Source organism: Teleopsis dalmanni, chromosome 2, assembly GCF_002237135.1.
Source record: "Teleopsis dalmanni isolate 2A chromosome 2, ASM223713v2, whole genome shotgun sequence".
In the NCBI taxonomy this organism is placed as follows: Eukaryota; Metazoa; Arthropoda; class Insecta; order Diptera; family Diopsidae; genus Teleopsis; species Teleopsis dalmanni.
Genome location: NC_051847.1, coordinates 31,930,206 through 31,951,791, shown reverse-complemented (window position 1 = coordinate 31,951,791; position 21,586 = coordinate 31,930,206). Strand labels below are relative to the sequence as shown.

The 21,586-nt window shown below is 30.8% G+C and overlaps 1 non-coding gene across 1 annotated transcript; it reads left to right on the top strand.

The window, feature by feature from the left end:
• Positions 1-668: 668 nt before the first annotated feature.
• Positions 669-740, top strand: Trnad-guc. The gene has a single exon. It is a non-coding gene; the product is annotated as a tRNA-Asp (tRNA).
• Positions 741-21,586: the final 20,846 nt, after the last annotated feature.

Genomic DNA, 21,586 nt, shown 5'->3' with positions numbered 1-21,586 from the left:
GTACAGATATGTAGAAAAAGGCCATCCTAATAATTACTTTAAAAATAAGACTAAGTTATATCACTTAAAAGACAATAAGTACAACAGTGCACTTATGTCATTTTCACATATAATGAAGCAGTCATATATTAATAAACTAATCTGTAGAATAAATTGATATATGTATATGATATATAAGTGTTCAAATTGAATAAGTATTTCTACAACTTAAATGTTCTATATGGGCATATCATAACAAATGAAAATATATATGTATGTAATTCAGTTAAAGTAAAAAATATTTTGACGATTTTTGATATATAGCATTATCTATAGATTTATAACTAGACATTGCTGGAGATTCTATTTTAATAGTATAAGTCACTGTTCGAAATGGATTTATTTATGTACATTTTCATATTCTTTTTACGCTTAAAACTGTTTTTAGATATAGTTTATAATACCAATAGTTTTAAATATTAAATACTTTTTACAATAAGAAAATGCAATAGTAATTGCCGATATCAAGTTGAATTCACAGAATATTGTATATTCATGCTATTGGTTTGTGTCTTCACTTATTTCACCTTTAAGTACTATTATTCACCAAAATAATTTTATTGAATATTCGCAGTCACTTTGAGTAGTAAAATTGTTCGAATGTTTGTTTAGACAGCAAGCACACATCGTCCTCGATAGTATAGTGGTTAGTATCCCCGCCTGTCACGCGGGAGACCGGGGTTCAATTCCCCGTCGGGGAGATCAAAGTTTTTTTTTTATAATTGTTTTTAAGTGTTTTTTTGTTCACATATACATTAAATATATATAGAAATCTACACGATTTTTATTTTATTAATTAATGTGGATAAAGTATTTCATAAAACTTTTTTTAATCCACACTTTTTTTTCCTAAGTAAACTTTCTGTAGACAATTTTTTTGTATTAATCTTAATTAAGATTAATCTTAATCTTAACGAACTCTTTGTCCTTTTCATTTTTGTAGAAAGTGAACCTATATGAAGTGCATTCCACCTAATTGTGATATACAAATATTATTTTTTCTTTAGTATGCATTAATAGAAATTGGATGAATCCCTTGACCTTCTCGTCGCCATAGATCGTGAAAATAGAACTGAATGCAGAACTTATTGGACGTTGACTTGTGATGACTTTTGGCCTTTTTACTACGCTTTAGAAAAGAGAACACTGTCGTTTCATTGCGCAACAACGAATATTTGAACACAAATATGACCTGTTCTGATACCACCGATAAAGACATTGCTTATAAACAAGGCCAATATTAGGTTGGGTTGGGTTGAGGTGGCGTGCTTGCACACCAAATATCACTTGAACACAAATAATGGCCCATTCTGACACCACGGATAAAGATATTGCTTATACATCATACCAAGAAGTGTATAAAGCCTAAAGCTATATAATTGTAAAAACCTGGTTATTTGTTCTAAATGGATCTGAAGACCTCAACCATGATTTTATCATTTTGCTAAACTTGATAAAATTATATTAGAATATGAATATGAACATTTATCGGAAAGGAATCCAAGCTTATACCGTCCATTCAGAACACACTTAACTGCACTCTATAATTGAAGTCAGCATTTAAGTTATGAGCAATGTTTGATTGATTTTGCAAAGTTGAATTTGTTAACACATTTTTAAATTTTATTAATTAAAAAAACAAAAAAGATCTCCAAAAAAGCTAAAATTATTTTCGTATTACAAAATCAAATCGAAAATTACTGCAATGATAAGCGCAATAGGTAATGATATCCGCTACGGTTGTGCCACGAGAGCTTCACTTAAAGAAGTTAGTAGGTGAGTGGTGCAAACATAGTAAGCAAACATAGAACCACACAAATGCACTGGCATGTGACGCTATGAAGAAATAAAAGACACCACATACACCTATCCATACATTCTTGCAAGAACTTGTATTGCCGGCCACATATGCAGACATCATTTATTAAGAGTGTTATGTGAGTGTGTGTATGTGTGTGTGCATACAAGTGTAGCAAATGCACTTGCAACACGCGAATTCATGAAAAATAACAGCAAAAATAAAAGTTAAGTAGTTTCAATGTAAAGCGGCGACTGGTTTGTGGTTAATCATACGCTCCCCACCACGCCTCTGCCCATATTTGCATACATAAATGTATTTACTTGTCTTGCAAGACTTGTCCATGGTAATGGTAATTGCAAATGCAATACAACAAAAACAACAACAAAAGCAAAAATAAAAACAACTAACAAGAACAAGAAACAATCATAACATTTGCAGACAATCACCATTGCTGGTTTCAGTAACTTGCAACAATTTTCATTGCCCTACATTTGGTAAGTGCGGTCCATTAGTGCGTTGGAAATATTATTTCAAATTATGTAAGATAACATTAATAAAATAATAAATACTATATGCAAAGGTTATCAGTTCATTATATGTTAAGTAACATCATCAAATTCAATATAAAATATATATTTTAATATTTAAAAATAAATTTATATATATTTCAAAAAAATTTATATATATTAATGGGAATGGTTCACTCCAAAAAGTAATGAAGTATTTATCACTAAGCATATCACGTCTATTGAGTGCTGAAGAAAATCCCTGTAATCAATATTTGGTATCGTTAAAAATCAGAATCATTAAAAAATGATAAAAGATATACATACATTTCAACAATTGAATTATAACTATAGATATAATATATATCTATAGAATATATAAATATATTCATTTATAGAGCGGCTTTGAAGGCAAATTTTAAATTTATATATAGGGGTTACAAGCACATATTATTCAAATGGCTCTATCATAACAACTAACAGAACGGATGTCTACTGTATGGTACTCAATAGGCAGCAGCGAAGAGCTGAACTCTATATTAGTAATGCACTGTGTACCACTCCTTCATGCGTATGACCCAATGTTTTACTTAATGCCGCTTGATATTAAAAGCAAGCATTAGATTTTAAGTTACTTTACATTGGATGGCTAATGATTACGGTTGTAGCTCCATCAGTTCGGTCCTACTCTAAGAAATATTAACAACATCTCTCCTACTCTCACTTTCAATAGGAAATTCAGTGTTGAGTTCAATTGGGAGACATAGTTGTCGGAAGGTACCTCTTTAGGGATGGATCTAACTTATTGGCAAATAGTTCTAAAACAAGTGGTGGAATAGCCAGCGAAATTTTTCAGAAAGACTGGATGAATTTTCTTACTATAGGATTTCTGATCGCTGCAAAGTATTTCAGGCAGAAGTAATCGCTATTACCTGTAGCTTGTCTCGAAGCGGATTATATTACTAATAGAAATGTATGCACACTATAAGAAAACGGCTTTAAAATGTTAAAGTTTAGTCCAATTTACATTTATGAAGGTTCTTGACTGCTACACATACATATCTGCTCGATGTGTCATTGAGAAATATTTGAGAGGTAGAAATCTGCAGCATAAAGAATAAAATCTAAGATATAGGAATTTATTTTGAACGATTTATCGTTTTTCTCTAGCATATTGTTCTGCCTCTTATGTTTTTTTATTCTTCTGACATATTACGACTGCATTAAAGACTACAAAACATATTATATTGTTTTATTTGGTGAAAATGGTTCTGTAATTATTTAACTAGTATTTATACAAATTTATTAAGTAGTATAGATAAAGCCTGACATTTAAATCCTATCATAAAGTAGAACATAAAGGTGTTTAAGATTATAGCAGGAAATTATACAGGAAATATATATTAGAGGTAATCAACAAGAGAGAAGAATTGTACATTACCATCCTTATTCCTCAAGAAAAATCATATAGTAAAAATTATGCGATATATAATACTACATTATTTTTTAAATTAGATAATAATTGTGTTAATAATTGTTGCAATATATGTAACTTTTCACTGCTTACTGCTCAAGAATATATGATTCAATCAATCCTATCTAGATGACTTCTTGTGCATCACTGGTTTAAGCTGACTATGAACTGTTTTAAACCCAATATTCTATACGTACGGGTGTACTGAAGCTAGGCTTAAATATTTTCTTGTTAATTTTTCATACAAAATTTGAAGAAATTATTTAACTACATAAAGTTTAGTTATTAAAGTAGTATTCTATTTAAGTTCATATTGCTGAATCTAATTTCTTTTTCTACTGCTGACCTGATATAATTTGTAGTGGCTGTGGTAAGTGCGTTAGCTGCACCTATACATTGTATGTTTATCACATAAAAGTAGCGTAAATATTTTTTTTTTCTTTAACTGGTAACACTGGACACATGTGAAAAATTGCTAAATGAAACGCATGTTTCACAGGTGACATTTACGACGAATACTTTCCTCAGAGTTAGCCATTATATTCACTTTTCTAATGCATATCCTTATATGGAAGAGCCATGAAATTGGTTAAGTTTAAAAAAATGTAATTACATTACGATTAAATAAAGTTCAGTAATTAATTAAAAAGATAAATTTATAACTCAGATAACACAGATAACATAGATAAATGAAAAATTTGTTTATATGAATATTAGAGTTTAATTAAATCTACAAAAAAAGTTAATGGTCTTATTCTGGAAATATATTTTTTAATGTACCGAGTCGAGAGTTCTCAAGAGTTCGTAATAAATTTTATAATTAAAATATATACTTCATTCTCAATATAGAATCCTAATTAAAATAGATAAGGACGTCTTTGACAATATCTAGGTATTTCAGCAGCTGGATTTGGTGAAGGTGGTCTAAGTTAAATTTGCTTTCTACCACATAATATATATTATTTTCAATAATATATAAGGTAAAACTAATAAGAAGTTCAAAATAATAAGATGCTGCCAACTAACACAATTTCAACCAGGACACAATTACTGATGAACGAGTAACCAAATCCATGAAATCTATGCCTAGAACAGTCCCAATCTTACAGATACAAAATAAACCGACCGCACCGCAATCCGTTATATTGTATATTTGAGGAATGTAGATAATTGTGATTAGTTAAAAAAAAAATTTTATTCCTTCTAAGACTTTTTATATTTAGTTCAACTGATTCTTTTATTTTAATTGATAATTAAATTCAGGGTATTATACATAAAATTAATGTTTCTTTTTTTTGTAGAATACCCCACTTAGAACTTCCATCCAAATTCCATTCAGTAGATCAGATGAATACTTATCTCTTTTATAAGGACGAAAAATGAATTGTATCCTTTTCTTCTTCGGTTAACAATCTCTTTCTTTTCCATGTAAACTTGTTCGTAAATGATCATACTTCTTGGTTCTAAACTTAATAATATCTATTTATGCGTAGTTTCAAGTTGTCCTACTTAACAATTAAATAGTCCCCTTATGGAGCATATGTTTAATAAAAAGAGAGAATTAAATAGAGATAGAGAGGCTTAAATAGAGATAGAGAGAGAGAGAGGCATAGAGAAAGAGAAAGATACATAGGAAGTTCCTTAAGACATGACATGAAAATGTGAAATAATCAACGAAATTTAATGTAATCCAAGAATAAGTTAATATAGCTGGCTATTTAGTTATATAGTTTGGAGAGAGGATTAAATAGAGATTGCATGACAAGGAAAAAAGAAGGAGAAGAAAACATAGAATGGAATAAAAGAAACTAATGCGAAGAAAATTATGAAGAACTGTAATAATATCCTATCAGACCTAAATTTTATTCATTGATGTACTATACAGACAATACTTAGGAGAGATTTTAAGATAACTTAAGTTTATCTTAACTTAAATTTTGTTTTTCCTCGTCTGATATCCTGGTTTAACTAAAACTCCATACATTCTATGGAGTAACAAAAGTTAGAATTTATTTTTATTTCTATTTATTTTATTTTTTTTTTTTACTCATTATTTAGCAAATTCTGAGTTCCATTATGCAAAGAAGGAATAACGAATTTATTTATATGTTCGCCTGCTTATGGCCCGTCGTCTTTGGTTGCACTGGAAATTCTTGAAGCTCATTGAGTCGCATTTATTTGTATGCAAATATGACAGACCTAAGAAAGAAAAAAAACGAGCAGAAGAATTGCTTTCATTGTGCTTGGATTGTTGTTACTTCTTGTCTTTTATTGTTTGCATTTGTTTTCTTAAAGTTTCGCATGGGCTCTTTGTGCATCAGACATATGAAGTTTTTTTCTTGTTGAAAAAAAAAAATGGAAACAAAAACTGAAATATTTTAAATGAAATATTTGCAGAAAATTACAAAAACTTCTTGGATGACACTTCGTTTCGCGGTAAACGAAAGTAGAATTTTAATTCAAAATCTTCAAAAAAATTTTATTATTCAGAAATAAATTCATATCCATTCCACTTTTGTTAGAATTACAAAATTTGGGACACGTTTTTCTTTAACGAAAAGGGCAGCAGATATACCTTCTGCTCAAAAAGTGCTCCGATTTTGTAAGTAAAACACACAAATTCAAATTTTATTTCAAATTTATTTTATCTCCTTCAAAGTATGCTCCTTCTGAAGCGATACACATATACCAACGCTTAACCCAATCTTTCATACACTTTTCGTAGGCCTGTGAAGATATAGCTAACAGTTCCTCAAGCGAATTCTTTTTTACCGCTTCAATCGACTCAAAACGCTTACCCCAAAGGGGCAATTTGAGTTTCGCTAATCGCTAAATGCACTTGACGTAGTCTCACATTAACTGCTGCTGTAAATAAACTAATTGACAGATGGCGCTCAAATTTGTACCATATGTCAAGAAAGGGTGTGCCAACATAACAAAAAAAGTTTTGAAAAAGGTCTATTACTTAAGGAGTAGTTAACAAACAACAGAATCCGGATACTTTTTGAGCAGAAGGTAAAGATCAACCCGATGTAAATATTGTAATCTTTTCGGACAGTAAAACTGCTGTCAAATCTCCGATGGGGACTACAACTACATCCTTAACAATTCGAGAATGCTGGGCTTCTCTTAACAAACAAGCTAAGCGCGTCGTTGTCCAGCTGATATGGATGGGTACTTGGACAAGGGATATCTCCCTTTAATTTTTTTTTTAAATTGCGCTCTAGATCTGTAATTTATATCAGCATTTTTAATTTATTACTGTTATTTTGTATATTCATATAAGACTTTTTTACATACGAGCACGATCCCTGTAATTACAATAAAACAATATTTTATCCTTTCAATTGTTATATATATATTGTTATATGTAATTATATCAGCAACTCTGTTCAATATAACAATTTATCAATATATATTGTAGTGTGAAGGAAACACAAATAATTCCTTTGCTGTTCATAAATCAGTCTGACCATTTCCTCATCCGTTTATCATTTCAAACCGTACGACGAAACCAACTAATTATTTCCCTACACTTGCCCAAGTCTTCGTTGAAGTTGAAACTTACAACAACAACGAGTACGAGTTCAAGTCAAAATAAATGAATTTTCTATATAACTCGACCATTAAAAGCCAACAACAAAACCACAATAATACCAACAACTACCAAGAGCAACTAACGTATGTGTACAACAACAAAGATGATAATAGTAATAAAACTATAAAATGTAAAGTATTCCTTAACAAGGCATACTGGCGGCACTACGTCAGTCTCTGAGCTTAGTTTTTTGCTAAAGTTCGTACTTTTGTTATTGTATTGTATGTAAAAAAATGCATATGTATTTATCCTTTTAAATATCCTACACTACTGGCAGACAATTTTTTATTGCTTTTGTTGTTGTTGTATTATTTGTATTATTCTTGAAAGTTTCATACTGGCACACAATGCAAGTGCTCCAAACATTCCCACTCACAAATTTGTTGTCCCAGTCTCAGGCTTCAATTTTTGTTTACTTTTCTCATTTATAACAAATGTTTCGTTTCTTGTTGCTGTTTCTGTTTCTGCGATGTGCTGTTGTTGTTGTTGTATTTTCTTCATCAACTTGCCTTGCCTTGCCTTGCATTGCCTTATTGTTATTTGTCTCATTTTCCTTTTCATGTCATTTTCCATACATTTGTCCAATTGTTTTCGCATGGTGCAGCCTAGACAACAGCAGCAAAGGCTAACTCAGCAGCAATGGCAGCAGCAGCAGCAGCAGACAAAATGAAAAGCTTAACATAAAAGTTTTATTTAGAACTTCATGTGAGTAGGCATGTATGTGTGTGTGTGTGAAATTTATTTGTGTTTGCTTGTATACATGCATTTGTATGCTTACATTTGTGAATGGCGTTTATTTGTAACTTTATTTTTGTGTCGTTGTTGTTGTTGTTGCTGCTGCTTTTATAGTTTTTGTAATCTGTCTGCATTTGCAGTTTCAATTTCGTCTCCATGACTTTGTTTTTTTTTTTTGTTTGTTTGTTATTTGCAGTTCAAGATGATTTTGAAAATTTGTGCAAAAAGAAAAATACAACAAAATGAAGGAAAATAAATGTGGCATGAGTGCATCTTTGGTCATTTTGTCTGTCATTTTGCCAGTATGTCATCTTATTTTCTCTCTCTCTTTTTTCTATTGTGTCTATTTTATGTTTAATATTATTCTTTTCACTGAAATTCTTTTCCTTTTACTTATTTACTTTGGCTTTAGTGCATTTGTGCTAATTCTATTTCGTTGTGGATAATTTTTTTTTTTGTTTGCAATATTTTTTTTTCTGCACTCCTAAAGGTTTTCTATTATGATTCACTTATGTTGGCAACACTTTCATTTTTAATTTCTGATGCTAAGATGATTACTGATGCGTGAACTTAAAAATGTGAGGAATAGAATATAAAGTTTATTAATTTACCATTTATACTTAATGTCAACATAGAAGATAAGCAGAATGAAAATGTTGCTAAAGACCCTTCCATCGAAATTATATAAAATTTTTTTTTATTCTTCTTAAGCCGTCAAATACTATTCTGACGCCCTACTCAATCCCTAACAGATTTGACCAAACAGTATTATGAAACGATGTTGGCAATTGGTTTTCAAGGGTTATATTTTCTCATAATATTGCATTTTTGCTTATTTTTATAAATTATTGTATCCATAGAATGATAAGCAGTCTGAGCTATACCGGGACACGTAACGTTTTATGCCGTGGAGGCCTAACATTACAGTATTAAAAATCACGTGAATTAATATAACGCATCAATTCAAATGAATGAATAATGCCAATGAAATTATGTGTTTCAATCATAACTTCCTCCTTGATAAGGAGTGGAGCCTACCAATACCTCTGCTGAACTTTAGATCACAGCACCCGGTGGGGAATAGGGAACTCCACGCCGAAATAATGATGAACAAACTCCTGATCGTTCTACCTGTGTAAGTTTGGGTATTAGCCACAACCACTACGACTGATCCAACCTCAATTGGCCAGAGCAGACGATGCTGTGGGCACCTAGCCCCCAAAGTAACAGATTTACATATCCGGTCCATATCATACGACTAGCATGTCTGTCTTGGGAATATTCTAATCTCTACACCGTTGTGGGGATAGTTAAGAGTATAGAAACTCTGCGACTTTTCGTTGGCATGATCATGTCGTGCAAATGAAAATAATTGTTCCGCCTAGAAAGTTGTTTGATTCGATACCAGCTGGTGAAAAACATGATAGAGAACGTCTGCATCTTCGTTCAAAAGATCACGCGACTTACAATATTAAGGCATTCAGTACATTGCTATAGTTTGGGGCACAACACACAGTTATAAAATGCAACTCCATATCGAATAAATTTAATGAATATAATCATCTACCCGCGTAATAAAATGGGACCAACCTTAATTGGTCAGGTTTGGCGAAGCTGTGAGTATGGACCTCTGTCGCCATAGTTTTATAGATAGATATCATCTCCAAACTATTGATAAATCTCCTTGTGATATGATATGAAGATACGTTAATTATCTACTCCAGCATGTAACTACATAGTTCTTAGGTGCAGTCCACAAGAAAAAGAAGATGAATATGATCAAATATGCTTACTGACTTAAATAGGTATAACACCCGTGTTTCGGCTTGACGCAGTAATGCATAAGCACAGTTAAATGAGAGCCTTAAAGAGCATAACTTTTATCTGCAGTGAGATAACTTCACATCCCAATTGCCTACTGAACTCATAATATCACCTATTCTCAATGATAATTCTTCGTCAGATCTTCAGACTAACATCGTTATTGTCTGTTAAGGCGATGCCAATATAGTTTAAATCCTTAACAGATTCAAAAGTTGATAGGTCCCGAATTTGCGACTGAGCAAAGCATAGAGAGCATTTGTCCAAATTGATGTCATCATCACTAGTTAACAGTTTGAAGGAATATTCTCTTCATGTTTTCAGTACCCTCTGTTTATTCTCTGTGTCACTTGATTACTATGCTCTAGATTACTGCCTTGAGTCACACGGTTAACTTTTTGGTAAAACTTACGGGCATTATTCCTGTATCTAAAAACTCACATTTCCTCTCGCTTGTGGATTTCGTATCTCGTTTCTGAACAGACGCCTCCTTTTCTTTCTCATCTTCCGATATTGTTGGACCACGGATCGTGTAGCTCCTGATATGATCAGATATATTTATTTTAAAAATTCAAATTAAGTTGAAAACATTATTTCACAAATCGGTGAATGGTGACCAATTGTCTTTAACCAGGTCTATCTAATCATTGCATTGAAGCGTGCTACCTTTACAAGTGCATCATCTCTAGAACAATCAACATTGTTAAAGCGGATAAAAGACTTAGTACACAATCGGAGTGAAAGCACGCTAAGTTCTCTTCTAATCTGTTCTGTGAAGGAATACCTTAACTGGTTGTACAGCAGGGATTTCCAGAATTTTGAGCTGGGAATATGGGGACTTCTTCCGTAGGCAAGTATGACACAATGAGTCGTGCATGAATCGGGCACCCAAATGGTACGGGCCATTTGTATCTTCAGAAGATTTTTCCTCCAGTTTTTATACCAAATCAAACAAAAAACAAAAAAAAGGTCTATCTAATCAACAGAATTGCCATGTGTTTAATATAAAGTAGATATAAAGTTGATTTATTGTATGCTTGTGTGTTTGCATATCGTTTGCTTCCGTGTTATTGAAATATTTCAATTAACTATAAAAATTTTTCATTCAATTATTCAACATACATATGTACGTATTTATAAAATTACTTGAAAATATCTTTATATATGTGAATACATTCTATTTAATTTAAAAATATTTTAAAATACTTCACCCTCATAAAAATTGCACAAAATCTAAGTTTCCCCCTTATTTTTCTAGTGCAATTTAACGCATTTTACTCGTTCACACTGCAACTAAAATGCTGTCTTATTCGAATGTTTATGAATGCTGTTGTTTTGTTGTTGCTCTTATGTTGTTGCGAATTTCCTCTTCCTCTACCATTTGTGCTTTTCATCATAGCAATAGCAATAGCAATAGCAATGCTACTGCAACAACATTAGTTGCCATATAGCGAGGAGCGCTTTTATCTTATATCGCGCAAAACAGCACACACCGCACAGCACAATACAACGTAGCACAAAAATGCAATGTATGAAATGTTAGACATATGCTCCTTCCTGCTCTCTGTCTCTCTCACAGTTCAACACATTTGCGCGACGGCTAAGCACGACGTTGAAAACAAATGCAACCAAATTCTTGCTCAATGCAAGTTTATATGCAATACTGCTTGTTGTATTCAGTGTACGCATATATGCATATATGTGTAAGTATGATTTTCAGATATACAAAAGTATAGGAAGGGAAGCAGAAGATAAAAATAAAGAAAATAAAAATAAATAGCAATAGGGAAAAATTTTACAAGAACCGAGAAACCGAGAACAAACGAAGCAAGCAGCAGTTCTCATGCTATTCAGTTGTGCATATCTGTCTGTCGTTGTTGTTAGAATATTTCGAAATTTCAGTCTCTCGCTGGTATTGAGAGAGTAAAGTTGTTTTGATTTGGTTCTGCTTGGAAAAAAAATCAAATAAGAAATATGCTATTCTAATAAGAATTACTTGAAAGCTACGTTACGCGAAGAAGCAATATTTTGGACAAGTAGTAAAAAATAAATAATTTAATAATTATTTTGAATTAAATTATGGAAGTAAATGAAACATTTTTAAAAGTGTTTATTAAATAATTAAATTTTATTTGTTTTATTTAACAATAAATGCAATTTCGGCGGTTTAAAATTTTGTTTATGTGCATCTCAACTAACTAAGAATTGCATATGTGTACGTTGTGTTATATTTCTATATAGAAAATCAAAATCATAATATATATACATATGTGTGTATGTATGCACCAATAAACAATAAATTGTTACGAATTTTGTGATGAAAAGAAAATATACAAAATATAGTTACCATTTCAAAGAGTTAAGTTTGTTTATTAACTGCAAGCGACTTTGCTGTCGTTAGTGTTGTTGTTGTTGTAAGTCAGTGAATTGACACTTTGGCTGCAAACAGCCGCAACAACAACAAGCGGCATATAAAACACATTGTGTTTGTGGAAGAGAGTGCGGAAGAGGAAAACATAAGCCTCTTTTTTTATGTTTAATGTTATTAATGAAGGCAAGAATTTTTTGGAGCATGCAACGAGTGCAGACAGAGACAGCATGAAGCATAAACAACATGCATGACTTTGGGGTAAAATATTAAGAGGTAAGAGGCCATCAGATGTTATGCCTATTTGAGTGGCACATGTAAAATTCAAAACTGAAAACTTATTTCGAAAATATTTATGTAGTAAAAAATAGTTCTATTAATTATAAAATAATTGAAAATAGTTTAAAATAGTTTAAAACAGTCGCAAAAAAATAAAGAAAATATTTATTCAGTTGTGTTTAATATTAGTTTATTTTGTTATATGCCCAATCTTTCCTATCAAACTATGCATTGTAGCATTGAATATAATTAACCCTCTAGCTCCCAAGAATGCCTACAATTAAACTGCTGTGATAGTGTCAATAATCATGACAATTAACCCATTTCAGACCACCGAGTGGTGCACCAAACGACTAGCTTTGAATATTTTTTAATATTCATAGAATATTTTATATTTTTTAGGTAAAGATAAAGTGAGAGTAATTTTTTTTAATAAATATTAAATTTTTTTCATTTACTTAAACTAGTTTTATTGTACTATATACTATGGAAATATCACTGTAAAATTTCAAGTCTAAAATTGCCTGGTGCTTACTGGGTTAAACCAAAAATGAGTTAATATTTTGCGAAATCTTTAATAAATAATACTGAATTTGTTGATTTTAATTAACAATCTTTTTTTTTTCTCTAATAAATATTACTTATTTACCTCAAGTTTTCTTCAGTAATTTTAACCAAAATAAAAAAAACAAAAACTTGGGCTTTAGAGGATTAAGTTAGATTAAAGCTTCCTTGATTTTTCAATTGTGTTAGTTTAATTTGTGACTGCTAAGCTCAAACTCCCAATCCCAAACTTCAATCTCTCAATCCTAAACAGCTAAATATCTTGCGATAACAGATTGAAGTTCAATAATAGAGCTATTAAAATGTTTATAAGAAAATTTTATTTTAAGTGGTACGAATTTTGCGTCTTCAGTTTACTTGCTACGAAGAAATATCTCCAATAATTTTTTCAAATAAAAAAAAAACATTTCTAGTAATTTTAACAAAAAAAAAATGAGCTTTAGAGGGTTAAGTTAGTTTAAAGCTTCCTTGATTTTTCAATTGTATTAGTTTTATTTATGACTGCTAAGTTCAATTCTTCAACTCCTTTCTAGAAATTTAAATCTCTCGCAATAATAGGATAAAATTCAGTAATAGAGCTATTAAAGGGTTTATAAGAAAATTTAATTTTGATGGATATGAATTTTGTGTCTTCAGTTTATTTATTATGAAAAAATATCCTTTTTCAAATAAAAAAATATCTAGAACTTAGGCTATAGAGGGTTAAGTTAGATTAAATCTATTTTGATTTTTCAATTGAGAAAATTCAAACCCCCCTCTACGTACACACATGAGTCTCTCGCAATAACGAGGTAATATTCAATAATAGAGCTATTAAAGGGTTTAAATAAAAGTTTATTTTAAGAGATACGAATTTTGTGTCTTCAGTTAACTTGCTGCAAGGAAATATCTTCAATAATTTATTTAAATAACAAAAAATTAGCAAGCTAAAGGGTTAAATTCTTTATGTGAATTAGCGAATTAGTCCATAATAAACGAAAGTGTACAAAGAAGTGTGAATTAAATCACTTAGGAGGAAAGACAATGAATAGGAATTGACTTAAGAATCATAAAATATTATATTTATAAGAGTATATCTGCAGGAGGAACTCCAACTATGTGCAAAGTACAATAAATTTTTATTCCAAAAATAAGTAAGAAAAATAAGTAAGTAGTTTGAATATTTTCAAAAACTTAAATATCTTCTTCTTTAACTATCCACAAATGAAAAAGATACAATTGTTCTTATCAAAACTCAAATAACCGTTCTTCCAACTATACGCCGAAGGACAGACAATTTTTACGCTAAAAATTAGTAAAAAGGTAGTTTGGATATTTTCAAAAGTTCAAATATATTCTTCTCCAACTAAAAAATTTTTGTTCTAAAAACAAATAAAAAATATTGTTTGGTTCTTTTCAAAACTGAAATACTCTATTCTTTAACTACCCGCCGCAGGACAGACAGTTCACACTAAAAACAGATAAAAAAATATAGTTTCAAAGGTAGTTTTCTCTCTAAAGCTCAAATATCGTGACTGACTTAATAAGAATTTACTAACGAAGGCTTTATAAATCAGGTTAGGTGCGCGATCTTTGTTATTAATATCGTTTACTACATAAATGATGTATTTCTTTCTTTTTGTTCCACTAATCTAATCTATAAGATTATATAGCAGTTATATTCAAAAACTAACAGATTAACTTAATTTTAATAACAATAAAAATTATATAATAAATGTATTACATATTCATTTCCACAAGCTAAGGTTAGGTTGGAGTGGCAGTTTGGTATACCAAAGCCTGATTTGTTGTGATACCACGGTTTAATAAACTAGAAGCACTCCCAGAAGAACCGCAGTTGTCAGCTTACAGAGAATGCTGAAATATACAGCTCTCCCATTTATATGAAATTGTCTCAGCCTGTCAAGTCTATAAACTTGACTAAGACCCTAATTTTGCAGACTGACAGCTCTGTCAGAGCTTTAAGAAAATAGGCCTTAAGATTTTAAATCAAAGCTTTGGGAAAATGAATTGATAAAAAACAAAGTGTACCATTGAATAAACTATATCAGACCCCTCAACTTAAATGAATATAAATTATACTATTTAATAACCAAATTAACAATTGTTGTCTGTATCTCAATTCTAAACGATCAAAGTACTAGGAAATTGATTTTCTTTTTGTGTTAAAAAAAAATTTCATCCTCTTATAACACATCGGCCGATATGTCCATATGATAACTAATAAAACAACTCTTTGAAAAATTTAACTTATTCATTAACGTAGTCTCTTGAATTAGACTTTGTTCATTCTAGAGCTTCTGCAGTATTTCGATACCCTTCATGTAAAATGATTTATCATAGTATGTTTCATCCAGGAATGATTGTTTACTAATAGCACATACATAAACATTTTATTGAATTATGTATTTTTTAACATGTTTCAAAACACATCATATATTTTTATTAAACTGATATCATTTGCAAACCTTTTGCTATCTTTCTGCCAGTAATATGATTTCACGTTCATAAAACTTCTGATCTTTTCATTTGAAATTAAACATATATATCAAATGTTATTCACACTCATAACGTACCAAATTTGAATTTGATGAATGGTTATAGGTAATACATTCATGTAGAGAGTACATTTCTTTATCTGCTTCTCATAACTTCTAACCATTTTTATTGTATTAACCACCAACTTTCATGCAGTCAAGTAAGCTTAAGACTCCATGAACATAAGCTGTCAATAAGCCGATGTGAGATATATAATGTAATAAATGAAAGGAAAAATTGATAAACTGATATCTTTGTAAATTTTAAACAGAGTTTTAATACTGGTTTTTGAGGAATCAAATAGCATATAAAAAAGTTCTGACTTAACCGACTGTAACAACCAAATATTGGGTTCCGTTATGATGTATAAATTCTCTCCATGCGCGTTTATGTGTTCTGCAGACTTGTATATCAATACCTGATAATATCACCAAAAACACGGGATTTTTCTATATCTTCCTACTTTGATTTCAACTTAAAACAACTTACAGCGATTCCTTCCAGCCTGACGACATGGATAATCGAGTAAGAATGCTCGCTAATATTGGTCAATGTCGTGTTGTTGTTCATTTGAATGTTACAGTTCTCACCAACTTGTTACAGATTAACTATTTAACACAAACTTTTTCTTTAAGTACTCTGCTTAAGTGATCTGTGATTTCATACATCCGTCATATTTCGTTCTCCGTCATATACAAAGTAGCAGTATCAGTGGGATATATGATATATATATACTATTAAGTTTTCAGTTACTTATTGATTAAATAGTATTACCAATTCGGAATGGTGATGCTGTACTTATTATCCAAGCAAACATCATTTAATATAGTGGGCACAGATGTGCTTGAGATTTACATAGCATATAAAACCTTCATTCTCATCAGTATCTTGTTGCAAATTAAGATTAAAAAATGTTTCCTTTATCCAAATAATAGCTAGCATTTCGTTCACAGTTCTTGGTTGTTTGGTTACACGTGTAACCTTAAGTTATAGGTAAGTGTAAATCACAGAATTGATTAAGAAAGTGTTTGTCAAAGTAGACAAAGTACACTTCGACAGCTTATGTTACATTTTCCGGGTGACGATGATACTAGCTTTGCAGTTAAGGAGGGCTCCCATTGGACACCCTTTCTATAGACAATTTATATATTATAGTATTTATTTTATAAAAAACATTATTCGAATATTCCAAATGTAGATGGTTAAATTATTGTCTTAATTTAAATTAAAGAGGACAATCACTAAAAAGAGTCCGCATTTGCAATGCATATTTTTATATATGTATAAGGTGAGCTGAACCCCTCCTCAATGTAAGAAATCTATATCCACGGCTTTTTATATCCCTAATTGAAAGTTGATGTTATATAACTGTTGTGCTAATCCTTATACTGAGAATAAAATACTGAAGTTAGAGATAGCCAACAATTTTGCAATCAGTTTGTATTTGGTTACTTTACAAAAGTGCCATTAACTTAAATCGAACTGGCATTCAGGGTGAGAGGGGTTAGCTATTTGCTCCCAGGATGACAGTCCCTCTAAAAATATAATAAAAAAAAAATAAAAAAATAGTTGTCTTAGAACCATTATTTGGGAAAAAATTGTTTTCATATCGCATAACAATCTAAACTTTTTTCGTAAAACGACGAAAATCGCTCATTATGGATATCGGAAAGACATTTGTTGATCTGCCCCCTCCAACCAACTGCATTTTCCGCCACGTAATATCCAAACTCATTGATGTAGAATTACAAATAAAACATTATATTGAAGTGAATTTACTAGACTAAAAAAAGAAGAGAGGGTTAAAGTTTATTTTAATGAATAACATCAGGATTAGATTAATTAAAAAGTCGCTTCAGATTTCCACTTCCGAAAATTATTTATATTTTTTCATAATTTTTTGAATTTTTTCATTTTATTTATTTATATTATTTATTTTTTTAAATACTTTATTATATAAGTGTATTTTTTTATATTAATCTATTAAAATTTCTCTATTTTTCTATTCTATATTTCAGACGTACTACTATAATAGAAACTCAGCAGTGGTATTAAAGATCAGCTAGACATAATCGGTTCAGTTTTATAAATATAAAGTACATCGTATGTAATGATTTACGAATCCGGGCGTCGATATTTAAAATTCTTAATATTGTCTATATAAAATATATATACACATACTTAATAAATTTAATTAATACTGAACTCTTACAGTAGAGAATTAAAAGAGGTATATACTTTGCGATTATATATTTAAAAAAATAAAATATGTAAAAATTTAATAATTGTATATATAAAAGAAAAAGTATCCACATAAAAATTTAATAATTAAAATAATTTTCACAGTCAATCCACTAAGTGCAATAATTAATTTATAAATAATAAAAAATATATGCTTACGTTTTTTTTTTTTAATTCTTAATAAAATAAATTAAAAATTGTTTAAAATTAAATAATTCATCACTTATAATACATATAAAAATCTGTTAAAAAAGTAAAAAATTCACACCGTACATAAACTGAATATATTTTTTCATTAATTAAAAATTCATTCACAAAAGCTTTTTATTAAAAAAGCAAAAAATAATAAAATTAAATATAAAGTAAAAATTCCCGCAACGTCATCCCTACGATTGTCGCTGCATTTGGAACGCAATGATGGGTACTGCAGTAATGCTGGGTTGGTCAGCGGCTACTGAATTATTAAGCATTATAAATAATATGCTAATTTCAAGCAGCAACGGCCAATACAACTGAAGCGAAGCATTTCTACTTCTTTGCCAACTTCAGCGAAAAGTAACTAAAATTAAAACAGCAAATTACATATGCCAGACACATTTTTGTAAAACTAAACATAAAACAATAGCAACAATAGCAACAAGAATAACAAAACAAAAGAAAACTGGCAACAATGTGTCTAAAAAAACATAAAAATAATTTATAAGTAAAAAACTAAACAAAAGAAATTATTTAAAAAAGAAAATATATAAATTTAAAAAAAAACTTTTCTAAATTAAAGTCCAAAAATCGCTCTCACAGCCAACTCTTTTTTTGTTTACTGTTTAAAGTCTAAACACGGCAGCAACATAATTTGCCACACGCCGAAATAAATGCTGCAACAAGCAGCAGCACCAACAGTAGTAGCAGCAGCGCAGCGTCGTTAGCAAATACCTTACCAAATATTTTTGTCTGAGCTATAGCAAGTTGCTGCGCAGCTCCGTGACGCTATTGTCTACGTTTTCTACAATATTTTTGCAATTTTTTGTTTTCATCGTCTGTTTCTTTACAGCAAACAAAAAAGCAACAACAACAAAAACAACAAAAAAAAGCAAAATAAAAACAGAACATTTTTAACAATAGCTGCGATAAGAATAGGCACAACGTAAAGACAACAATCTTTGCGTTGACTTTGTTGCCATTAAACAAGCGGGTTTGCATATTAAACTTACAGCAAACAGAAGAAGAAACAATCAGAGAGAGAAACGCACAGAAAATAGCTAAATACATTTAATTGTAGAAAAAAGCACGACAGAAATATTGTAAGAAAAAAATTTAACAACAAAAAAAAAATTCAGTTTTATAAACAAAAATACAAGTAAATGCATACCCAAAAGCAATAATAAAAGAAAATTTAAAATAAGAAGAAAAAATAAATAAAAGAAAAAAGTCTAACGAACGGCCACAAGTAACGTGTAGCGTACACACAATTGCTGCTATCACCCGTCGTCGCAGCCACCCAATAAATGTCGTCAGCACGCCACACAACACACTATAGTGTGTGAGAGTCGGTTTGTAGGCCTGTTAACTCGTTTTTCATGTTTCTTGCATATTTTTGTGTTTCTTGTCGATGGTTGTTGTTGTTGTTGCTGTCGGCCATATTCGTGGGCAAAAGTATTCGTACAATTTCGCTCTTCTTAACTTAGACTCTTTTATGCAATTTTCGTTTGCTGAAACAACATACATACATATAATTTAAAGTTCGTGTGCGCGTTTGTGTGTGTGTGTACGTGCATGTGTTTGCTGGTATTTTGGCCTAGTCGCTTGCAATATTGTACTTTTGTCAAAACGTTTCAGCCAGCAACAAAACATACAACAACAAAACAACACTATACACTGTTTCGCACCGGTTTGTACGTAACAATATCGTCGCATCGCGTACATAGCAAAATACAATGTACGAATGTTTCGTATTCTGTGAACAATTTTAGCCTAGAACTGTGTAAAAGCATACATTAAAAAGTTTGACTTTTCCATAGTTAACGTCGTCGCTGTCGTTATATTCGTCGTCGCCGTCGTCGTCGTCTTCGTTGTCGTCGTTTGTCGTTGGTCGTGCTGTTATTTGGTCTGTTAACATTGCCGCCGTCATTACTGAAACGTCAGTGGTTGAAATTAAAATTGGCAACAATGCAAACAAGTAAAGTTGGCAGTTCGGCAAAATAGCAGGAATGCAGTGCAGCTATCAGCTATCAACTATGCAATGTAAGTAATTCTTAATGTTTTTTTTTTTCGCTTTTATTTTCTTACATTTAAATGATTTCTTTTCTTGTGCGTTTTTCCTTTTTTTTTGTTTTTTCGTCTATTGCAATTTGTATTAATGAACTTTGCGCGGCCCAGTACGCTCAGTGTGCGGTTTATTGATCTATTTTTATGTGCGCCTGAACTTGTTATTGAGAGCGAAGTTGCTTGCATGTTGATTCGTTCCATTTGAGGGACAAGTTTTTCTTTTCAAGGAATTTTGGTTTTTTTCCGCGATTTTTTTTTCTATTTTTATGCCAAATGCAATTAAAAACTGGTTTCTTAATGCTTTACGATTTATGCTATTATAGAGCAGGAAACATGATATAAAGTGGCATTGATCCTATTTATAAAAATTGTTTCGCGCTCTGATAACCTTAGTGATGTATCTACATAGAGTCGAAGACAGAGAAGAAAAACTGAAGAGATTAAATTGTTTCTTAATTAATATTTATTAAAATATGAAATAAATTTAGAGCATAAATTAGTTTGTACATTAATTTCATCATTAATTGAAGATTTTATTTCTATTGATTTTTTAATAGCTATAGTAACCATTCTACCACATCAGTCGGCCCTCTCTTTTCACCATTTGGATAATTATCATACATTTCTCTTTTCTTAATAGCTATACTAGCCATTCTATCACATCAGTATCCCCTGCTCTCTTCGCCTTTCCCATAACTCTTATTCCTTTTCTCTTCCTTAATAGCCATACTAACCATTCTATCGCATCATGCACTTCTATCTTTTAGATGATTGTGATTTTTTTTATTTTTGATTTCTTTTCTTTACAGCTTTTCTAACCGTTTTATTCTATCAGTCGCCCCTCTTCTTCCCCATTCAGTTAATTATCATTACTTCACTTTCTCTTAATAGCTATACTATTCATTATGACGCACCTGTCGACTATCCCCTTACACATTCAAATAATTATCATTCTTTTCCGCTCCCTTAAATAGCTATGCTAAGAATTCTATTGCACCAGTCGTCTCTTCTTCTCTACTTTCAGACAATTGTTATTTCTTCTCCTTACCTTAATAGTTATACTAACTATTCTATCGCACCAGTCGCCCCTTTCCTTCCCAATTCAGATAACTATTTAGTCTGTTATCTAAAAGATTTATTCTGTATTTTCGGTAATATAATATTAACTCTTTTGCCTAATAAAACTTTTCCAAATACCCTTCCTTCGTAATATAACGCTCACATCAGTATAATGCAACTATAAACTCCTCCGTTAAAATTCAAAGAACTCCATCGGCGATAATTAAAGCTATACGTTTCAATAGATTTTCTTATTCACTTATTCACTATCGTTTATACATCAAATAGTATCGGATGGTTA